This window comes from Notechis scutatus, chromosome Z, assembly GCF_049901735.1.
Source record: "Notechis scutatus isolate UNSWTSFEM ecotype Mainland chromosome Z, rNotScu1.2, whole genome shotgun sequence".
Taxonomy (NCBI): Eukaryota; Metazoa; Chordata; class Lepidosauria; order Squamata; family Elapidae; genus Notechis; species Notechis scutatus.
In genome coordinates this window covers 114,241,771-114,252,832 of record NC_142025.1, presented here as the reverse complement: position 1 = coordinate 114,252,832, position 11,062 = coordinate 114,241,771, and the positions used below count along the sequence as shown (strand labels likewise).

The 11,062-nt window shown below is 33.6% G+C and overlaps 1 pseudogene; it reads right to left on the bottom strand.

The window, feature by feature from the left end:
• Window positions 1-397: 397 nt before the first annotated feature.
• On the bottom strand, window positions 398-9,653 carry LOC113429485 (vomeronasal type-2 receptor 26-like; annotated as a pseudogene).
• Between the last annotated feature and the right edge of the window lie 1,409 nt (window positions 9,654-11,062).

Genomic DNA, 11,062 nt, shown 5'->3' with positions numbered 1-11,062 from the left:
TTATTTCTTCTGTGATTCTTGGCAGCTCTACTTTCTCTAGACATTGTATTTGCTTTTCCTCTATGGGCCATTTGTCGTAGCTTTTCAAAATACTCTTGATCTATTTTGTTTTTCTCTTTACTTTGATAACACATAGTTCCTTTCTCATTCTGTAATTTACTAATCCAACATTTTTCTTTTTGTTTTTTAATTTATATGCTAGCCATCTTCCTGCTTTGTTGGCATTTTCCAAGAAATTTTTATTGTTCTTTTTTAAATACTGTTTATAAACCCTTCCTTGTCAGAAATAAAAACTTCTATGTTCCTGTAGGTTTTATATATATTTCCTGTAGACATCAAACAGTTTTTTATAATTTATTTCAGCAATTTCTCTTGGACAGAAATTTCACATGTGGTATTAATTCTTCTTTATGAGTTTCTCTCTCTGATTTAACTCAGGCCGAAAAACAATGATGAAGCATTTTGGCAGGAATATGCATCCTAGTAAAGCAGCACTGGAAACCAAGATGGAAAAGACCTCCACAACTACCATGGCTTTTCCTTTTGTACTCAGATAGGCTGGAAAGAAGGACATCCATATGCTGCAGAAGGCCAACATGCTGAAGGTGATGAACTTGGCTTCATTAAAGCTGTCCGGTAATTTACGGGCAACGAAAGCAACAATAAAGCTAGAGATAGCCAAGATACCCATGTAGCCCAAGACACAGTAGAAGAAAAAAGCTGACCCTTCATTGCACTGTAAACTCATTTCTTGAATCTCTGAGTGCATGTCCAACTCAGGGAATGGGGGAGATGTTGACAACCAAAGTATACAAATACAAACTTGGAAGAGAGAACATAAGAGGACAATAGAAAAGGCCAATCTTTTCCCCACCCATTTCCTCATCTGAGATCCTGGTTTAGTGGCCATGAAAGCAACAACTACAGTGATGGTTTTAGCCAGTACACTAGAAATGGCCACTGAGAAAGTGATGCCAAACATTGATTGTCGGAGAAGGCAGGTTACTTTTCCAGGTTGGCTAAGGAAGAATAAAGAGGAGAGAAAACAGAGTTGAAGAGAGACAAGGAGGGTGTATGTGAGGGACCTATTATTGGCTTTGACAATGGGAGTATTCCTCTGCCTAATAAATGTTCCAAGTACCCAAGATGTCAGGAAGAAGAAACAAAGAGTTGCTGAGGATAAACTAATTCCTAAGGTTTCTTCAAAAGTTAGAAATACCATTGTTTTCAGGATACAGTCTTTCATTTTTTTATGTGGATAATAATCTTCTGAACATTCAAAACAGTCATCCATATCTGGAAGAAAAGTCATGGAATTTGTCAACTAGACATTCCATATTATTGAAACTGACTTTATTAATCTTATGCATCCCAAAGTAGTATATTAAAGTTTGCTACAAGCTTACCATTTTGATTTGAAATCTTCCCCTCTGGGCATGGAACACAGTCATAGCAGCAGAACTTATCCCCCTCAATCCCCTTCTTCCAGGATCCAGGGAAACATGGGTCATTACATTGAGATAATGGAAGATCCTGGGGATAAGCATAAAAGGTTTTGAAAAGGAGGGTTTTTACCTTGTTCTTTTTTTATTTTATGGGCTAACCATCTCCCTGGCTTGTTTGCATTTTCAAAATAGTTTTGTTTTGCTAATTTAACTTTTTGGGCCAGGTCTTCCTGCATACTTAAATTTATCTTATGTTTTACCAAATCTATTTCTTTACTAGTATTTTGATTATTTGGATCAAATTGTCTACTTACTTCTAAATCTTTAAGCTTCTCTCTCCACACATTTTGTTGTTGTCTTTTTTCTTTACTTTTTTTAATACTATAGCCAATAGTTAAACCTCTCACATAGGCTTTTGTGGTATACCAAAGATTTTGAAGAAACATATGCTCTCTCTTGTTTATTTAAAAAAAAACAACCAATTCTTTTCTCATCATTTCAATATATTTGTTATCTTTTAATATATTATTATTAAATGTCCCTTTTCCAATTGTTCTCTTTCCTTTCTATTTAATTTGAATAGGGTTATGATCAGCCCATACATTTGGCAAAATCTCTATATTTTCAATGTTTTTCATTAAGCCTGGGTCCATCCAAATCTGATCTATTCTAGACCAAGAATGATGGGGATTGGAAAAGAAAGTATATTGCTTTTTGGTTGGATATAGTTCTCTCCACACATCTTTCAAGTTTAATTCCCTTACCATGTTATTAAAAGACGATGGAAATAGTCTCCTTTTATTTATTAATTATTATTATTATTGGAACTTTTAAAGTCTGAAACAGCATTTAAATCTCCTACAATACATACATTTGTATATTCATATTCTATTATCTTATGGTGGAGTTTATTATAAAATTCTTTTTGGTTTACATTCGGGGCGTATAACAAGGTCTTTTTCTGGTTTAATATTATTTCTATAAATAACATTCTTCCATCATCATCCTTATATACTTGTTTGTGTTGCAGCCAATCTTTTATATATACTACAATACCCCTTTTTCTTTGGTTTGAAAGGGCCCAATACATTTTTCCCAAATTAGTATCCTTTAGGAGATCTGCCTGTTTATCTATGATGTGTACCTCTTGTATACAAGTTATATCTGCATTTTGCTTTTTACGTTTTTCAAATGACTGTTTTCTTTTTAATGTTGAGTTTAAACAATTGATATTAACTGAGAATAAGGTGATTTCTCTGCTCATATTACTGTCTGTGTAGAGCGTTTTTTGTTTCTTTTCTTGTTCTGGGTTCTCTTGTACTTGGTCTGTTGTCCTCATCTTCTCTAGGTTTCTGAGATTCTGACTGAGGTACAGGTTCTTTCTCTTCAGAGAGTTCTTCCTGACTTCTTGTATTTAAATCTCCTCCACTTTCATGTTCTTCTTCGAGTTCCAGATATTGTTCACGAAAATGATGTGTTTTTTCTATTGTATCAATTTTATATTTTTTATTCTGCCATGCTACTAGGAGCCGTTCTGGGGTGAGCCATCTGAACAATATACCATTTTTAATTAACTGAGATGACAAAAACTGGTAGCCCCTTCTTTGCTCCCTAACTCTCCTGGGTATTTGCTTCAACATGACCACTTCATGATCTTTATATATCAGTGGCTCATATCTGGTCTTGCAGTATAGCATGTCTCGTATCGTCTTTCTCATGAATCGGATGTGGACTTCTCAGGGTAATCTATATCTTCAGGTGTAGTGTGTGTATACTCTGTAGACCTCATCGATGTCATTCTCAATTTCCTGTTTGTCTTTCTGTAGGGCTGTTGCTATCAAATTCACCATTATTTCACGTAAATCTTTTATCTTCAACAACATTCTGGAATCTCAAATAAAATGATGCTTTTTCTAATCCTATATGCACCACAGAATCCCGAAGTTCACAATATAAAACTTTCCAATTTTGTTCTGAGTCCTCTAATCTCTTTTCCACCACCTCAGTTCTTGCCTCTACTATGTTTAATTTTTGTTCATTTTTTGTCATTGTCTCCTGGATCTTTCTGATTTTACTATCTAAATTTTGTATCTCATTCTTCACCCCCTATTTCCATTCTCATTTCTAATTTCATGTCTTCGTGATTCCTCACAATCAGTTCATGGGTTTTTACCATCATTTCCTACATCATGGCAAGCGTTGACTGTACTGCCTGCAAACTTTGGGCGGAACTTGTCTTTTCTGCCAATAACATTGCATCAATCGATCTCTGTCCCAGAGGTGAAGATGTCGCTGTTGTAGGTTTCTTCCCTGATTTTACATTTGTAGTTATTGTGGCCATTTTAACTATTTGTACAAGCTCTCTCCAATCAACCATCAACTATCCTAGTAGAGTTATATTGTCTTCTCCTTTAAATACTGTACACGGTATTTGTACATATATCGTTAAATAAGAATTTTGTATTATAGGTAGTCCCAGACAGATCTTATTTCAATTTCTTAAGTGGTCAAATATTCTAAGGTTTAGAGAGTTAAATATTAATCCAATATATATTTAATTAATCCACTATAGATACAAGTAAGTAAATACTAATATGTTTAACCAGAAAAGTATCAAATCTATGTAATCACAAAAATATTGTAAATAGTTAAAGCACCCAGTTCATTAATATATTTAAATATATGAATTTATCTTTTTCTTTAAGGAAATATATTTAATCAAAGTAGGTAATTCTAATTTCTTATTTTTTTCCCCTTAGATTTCTTAAACAAAAATTGATTGGTATAGTTTATCAGTAGAAAAATAAAATAGGAATAATAATACTATAATAATACTATATAATTATTCTTTGACCATCTATTTCATATGAATCACTTTCCAACAATTATACAATTGATCCAAACAATTCAATAAGCATTAAATAATATTCTATATAGAAGTTTCTAGTATATTTACCTCTATCAAATTAATTTTCTACCAACATCACTTAAATAGACTTGTATCTTACCAATATCTATTAAATCAGATCCAGCAATTTTTTTTGTTAATTGTCTTACATCAGGTCTTAATTCAAAATGTCCTCATTCCAAATTGCACTGTCACTTTCTCTGGTTGTGTATTTTCTTGTTGCTCTTTTATTCTTTTATTCCCGCGCAGTCACAGTTTCACTTATAAACCTTAAATAAGTTTTTGTTATTATGTTGTCAGAGTTGTCTATTAATACTTATCAGATTAAGGTTTCTTTTCCCCAGTCCTTTCTTCTGATGTTTCAATGCAGTAAAAGTTCGTTCCCAAGTTTTACACTCTTAATTGTCCTTTTGTTTTCCTATAGCACTTAATCTCTTTCACTTCTTTTTCTTTCTTTCCCCAGTTCTCAAATAAATGGACAATAAAGTTCTATAGTTCACTCCTCCACTCACAAAGCAAATGTTGTTATCTCACCCTTTGTCTCCTCAGGTTTCACGATTCCATTAGTTAGCTTAAATCTCTGCCGTTATTTCAGCCAACGCTCCTGTCAAAGACACCGTCTGTTCACCCCACCACTCAGTTCGGAGCTTTCTTTACAGTATACACCAATATTCTGAAGATCTTCTTTAAATGCACCTTTCCAGTGCTCAGCCTGCTGCTTCTCTCTTTTCACTTCTTTTAATCGGCTGGGTTGGTGTGTCTCTGGTTCCGATCATCACAGTTGTCATGATCTCCCTCTTCTGCTGTTGGTTTTCAGGAGTTTCTTCTTCCAGTCTCTGGGATCGCAGCACCTCCCCAAGACCTCTGAATCTTCCCCTCTCTTTTGCCTACCCCTCCGGGGTCTGGCATGCCCCCAAAAGCCACGAACTAGCAAAAATCGGAATCTTTCTGAGCAACGATCCACTCCTCAGCTCCGCACCAACACAGCGCCCAAACGGAAGTCCGAAAAGGAGGGTTTTTAAAACAGTTTCTGATTTTTCTCCTTAATGGAATGAAATTATTATTGATTTCCAACATGGATGTTGAATTAACTGGGGTTTATAATGTACGTTAAAAAGATGTAGAGATTAAAATCATATACAAAAGGTCCTGTATGAAGGGCAAGTGAGTAAATAATTGAATGTGTTTACAATTTGATAGAAGAATTGCCATTCTTGTGATTTCTTTTTTTCCCCAATTTTTTTTATTTTTTATTTTTTACACATCTCTTCACACGAGCAATGTGATTCCAGATTACAATATTTATACATAGCCATAGTTACACTTTCAACTTTCTTAATTAATATCACTTCAACTTATTATCCATTCAACTAATCTTTAGATAAATTTTCCTTTCATATTTAAATTCATTAATTCAATATCAAAATCATTTCATCCTCACGTATATTTTCAATCAAGATTGGAGGGTGGCAGGCTGTTTCTCAAAGAGTGAAAATCAATGATGTAGTAATGTATTAATCAGGGGGGAATAATAGATACAGATTAACAAATTTGGAAGGAACCCTGTAAGTCATCTAGTCCAACCCCCCACCCAAGCAGACCCTACACCATTGCTGACAGATGGCAGTCCAGTCTCTTCTTCTTTTTTTTGAACAAATTTTATTAATTTTAAAAAACAATACACAAACAAACAAAACGTAGAATATAATAGCATAAAACATCTTCTGAACACAAGCTTTTCCATTGGTTGATTGATCTCAGTGTCAGAATATTTCCCTTATTTCAGGTTGAATCTCTCCTTGTTCAGTTTCCATTCATTATTCCTTGTCTGGCCTTCAGGTGCTTTGGAAAAATAGCTTGACTTTGTGTATAAATGTTGGCCTTTTTTGATGCATCTTTATTTTTTTAATATTTTTGTTGATTTGTCTTTTTCTTGTTTGGCCTTGTTTGGATTTTTCTGAGTTTCATATTTTAAGTTTGCCTTGAATGAAATAAAATAAAAAATGCAAAAAAAACCATGACTGATAAAATCCTCCATACCTGGTTAAAAGTTGGGTGCCACGCAATCCTCTCATCATCAATGAATAATTCTACTTCCCTTTGGTTGCACCGGGTTCGATCTTTCCAACTCTAATTCTCTGAAAGGATCTGTTTGGAAAAGTGACCAAGTTGGTGATGTCGAAGCCACCTGTTGCTTCCCTTTCTCATTCAAGGATACTCTACTGAATTATTGAAAGAAATGTTGTGAAGAAATGAATGGAGCTAGTTGAAAAAGAATGAAAGAGAGAAGGAGTTGAAAGAATGTTGATAGAGAGGAGACCATCAAATTCAAATATCATTCAGTCATTTTTCCCCATTCCTATAATAATTACTAAATATGTGCACTTATAAATTTGATACTTGATAATGCATGGAAATGTAAATATGAACTCTACTATTAATTTGGTACTATTAAAAAAGATAAAAAACAACAAACCAAATCATAATGAATATCAGACTATTGGAATTATGCCAATTCCTATTATTTAGGTCTACTAATTAAATACATAAATAAATAATTCTGACAGAAACATAAACCATGATTTATATGGCAAGTTCTCAATGATGAGAATAACAGGAACCTGTTTTTCTATATCTGTTCTATACAGAACAGAATAACAGAGTTGGAAGGGACTTCAGAGATATTCTAGTTCACCCCCTGCTTAAGGATGAGACCCTATACCATTTCTAACAAATGGTTGTGCAAGCTCATCATAAAAAATCTTCAGTGATGAAACCACCAGAATTTCTGAATGCAAGCTGTTCAGCAAATTAATTTTTCTTACTGACAGGAAATTCCTCCTTATTTCTAGATTGTTTTTCATGTTTAATTTTAAGTTTGCCTTGAATGAAATAAAATAAAAAGATGCAAAAAAACCATGACTGATAAAATCCTCCATACCTGGTTAAAAGTTGGGTGCCACGCAATCCTCTCATCATCAATGAATAATTCCTTCCCTTTGGTTGCACCGGGTTCGATCTTTCCAACTCTAATTCTCTGAAAGGATCTGTTTGGAAAAGTGACCAAGTTGGTGATGTCGAAGCCACCTGTTGCTTCCCCTTTCTCATTCAAGGATACTCTACTGAATTATTGAAAGAAATGTTGTGAAGAAATGAATGGAGCTAGTTGAAAAAGAATGAAAGAGAGAAGGAGTTGAAAGAATGTTGATAGAGAGGAGACCATCAAATTCAAATATCATTCAGTCATTTTTCCCCATTCCTATAATAATTACTAAATATGTGCACTTATAAATTTGATACTTGATAATGCATGGAAATGTAAATATGAACTCTACTATTAATTTGGTACTATTAAAAAAAGATAAAAAACAACAAACCAAATCATAATGAATATAGACTATTGGAATTATGCCAATTCCTATTATTTAGGTCTACTAATTAAATACATAAATAAATAATTCTGACAGAAACATAAACCATGATTTATATGGCAAGTTCTCAATGATGAGAATAACAGGAACCTGTTTTTCTATATCTGTTCTATACAGAACAGAATAACAGAGTTGGAAGGGACTTCAGAGATATTCTAGTTCACCCCCCTGCTTAAGGATGAGACCCTATACCATTTCTAACAAATGGTTGTGCAAGCTCATCATAAAAAATCTTCAGTGATGAAACCACCAGAATTTCTGAATGCAAGCTGTTCAGCAAATTAATTTTTCTTACTGACAGGAAATTCCTCCTTATTTCTAGATTGTTTTTCATGTTTAACTTCATTCCATATGCAGAAAATATTAAGACTTTCCACAATCATTTGCCATATATATTTCTATATGAAGTGACTTGTTTTTTTTTTTTAAAAAAGAAGTGCCCAAAGCAGAGAGAATACCTGCTAAGCCTAAAAATCTGGATAATCAGTTTTTTCACTCATCATGTTTTTTTTTAATATTATATCTCTGCATGAGTAGGGCTTGCAGAGCATGAGCCATAGCATAAACATTTGCTCATTTGTACAAGGCTGTTTGATAGTATGAAATCCCTTCGTTAAAACTTTAAATTCTGAGATTCAAGTATTCTTCAATAGATAGATGGGATATAGTAATCATTGCAAACATAGGATTTTTCATATTGTGTATGCCACATTTAAAAAGGACCACCACTTCATTCCTCTAAATATCTGATAGAGACAGAAGAGTCATCTTTGAATATATCAGAAGTTCATGAGCCACACAGAAGTATCTTGAAAAATAGATTATTTTTCGAACAGACAATGTAATTTAAATTATCATTTTGATTGGGCAAACTAAAATGATTTCCTAAATAATTCCTATAGAAACATAACTATAATTTATATGGTAGGTTCTCAATAGTCAGAATAACAGGAATCTGTTTTTTTGTATCCATTCTATACAGAACAGAATAACAGAGTTGGAAGGGACTTCAGAGATATTCTAGTTCACCCCCCTGCTTAAGGATGAGACCCTATATCATTTCTAACAAATGGTTGTGCAATCTCGTCATAAAAATCTTCAGTGATGAAACACCCAGAACTTCTGAATGCAAGTTGTTCAACAAACTAATTTTTCCCACTGACAGGAAATTCCTCCTTATTTCTAGATTGTATTTCATACTTAACTTGATTCCACATGCAGAAAATATTAGGATTTTCCACAATCATTTCAAAATATATTTCTATATAAAGTGACTCATTGCAATACAATTGTCCAAAGCAGAGAGAATACCTGCCAAGCCTGGAAATCTGGATAGTCAGGTTTTTTTATCATAGGTTTTTTAACATTATATCTCTGCATGAGTAGTGCTTGCAAAGCATGAGCCACAACATAAACAGCATTGTAGATACTGTAGCTTTGTCCAGTCATTTCCATTTCAAATACTGGCCCAGGAAGATCCTCCAACTTCATCTCCCCAGTACATTTCCTACTGTGTATTTCTTTTAAGTCTGATCTCAGAAATGAACACTCAAATGATTGTTCCCAAACATCCTGTAAAAAACCATCTTGGGAGACTGAAAGGGGATTTATGGTCTGAAGAAATTCCTTGAAACCTACAACTGCTGTTGAATGAATATTGAAAGAAATAGCTCCATGAAACATCTGGAGATCCCACCGATTTTGAAATCCTGATAGCACAAAATCAATCTGTGCAGTCATGATCCACACCTTTCTAAACAAGGCAATTTCCTTGCTTTCAGGATCTACAATAAATGTGGCAATCCTTAGCCACATAATTGCCGAAGATTCCCCATAGACAAGAAATACATTTGCCTTGCTGTTCATCATGTTGATGGAGATAATTTCAATTTTTTGAAAATATTCTTGATAGTCTTCCAAATGGACCAGTTGGGAAAGACTTTGTATGAATGATGAACATATTCCATTCTGGGAAAGTAAGGGCTGAATTTTCTGTAGGAAATTTTCCCCACTGTTGTTATCTACAGCAAAAATTCCAATCCATGTCCACCTGAAATGATGAAGTAGTTGGATAATCCCAGTGTACTGATGTTCCTCTTTGGGCACCATGAAATAAAGTGAAGAAAGTTTACTGGTCTGGAATTCCTCCTGAACCAATGAGCCATATATCAGCTTAAAAAAATGGAGTGGTATTCTGTTCAATTCTCGAATCATATCTAATTTTTAGTGTAGTTTTCTTACAAAATATACCCAAGGAACAATGTTTTCCTAGAAATCTTTTTCTCTAAATATAAACATAGAAAGGTATTTCTTGGCATTCTTTTGAATACATAGAAAAGATCTTTTTTTTTAAAATAGGGGCAAAGAGTACTACATTTAATTTCAATCTGAGTTATAAATCTTAACACAAACCTAAACCTAATCTTTGGTGCTCATTATATATTCCATAAGAACAACAAAATATAGAATTTTCCTCCTCAACCCCATCACAGCTTACTTGTGGAATCTTGAAGAAACTTATAATTTCACCTATATAAAATGATGTATCAAAATCCAATCCTCCAATAATAGCCATGAGATTCTTCTGGCTATTACATTTGTAGTTAGGGACAAATTCCTGGGATTTGAAAAGCAGGTCCAGAGTGGTGTGATAGGTCATCCTTGGGTTGTTGTAACTGTCATAGATGTGGAACCCTGGAGTGATATTAAGTAAGATCTGGGAGTCCTCATTGATCTCCTTCACAGCAAAAGCCAAGGCAAGGACATGCTGATGAAATTTGGTGATTACACTGCAAATATTTTAAATATTTTAAATCCCATTTGAAAAAAAATAGTTGACAATTCTCATCATTTCTGTATGAATAACAAACAATTCTTTCTCTGACAGTAGTAAAAAGATAATCATCTTTCTAAAACACTTAATAATTTATACAGAGGATCCTTGGTACTCTGTGAGTTTGGTGACTTTCCTGTAGATGTTTCATTATGCAAAATAGTCTAGCTTTGAAGAGGTTATCTAGTTTGGAGAAGGAAATATCTGCAATAAAACAGCACATCTCAGAGGGCATGAAGCACCCCTCCTTTCAATGCTGAACCAAAATATTCTCCTTTATTGGTAATTTTTACAGAGTTCAAATTGAGTTAACACAGCATTTCTATGACCTCCAACAAAAATGTACTTCAGCAAATAAAAGTAGTGACTTTTTTTCAAAGTGCTATATTTATTTTCTATGATGTTTTCAGAAAATCTTTAAAATAATGTAAAGAAGATTATTTCT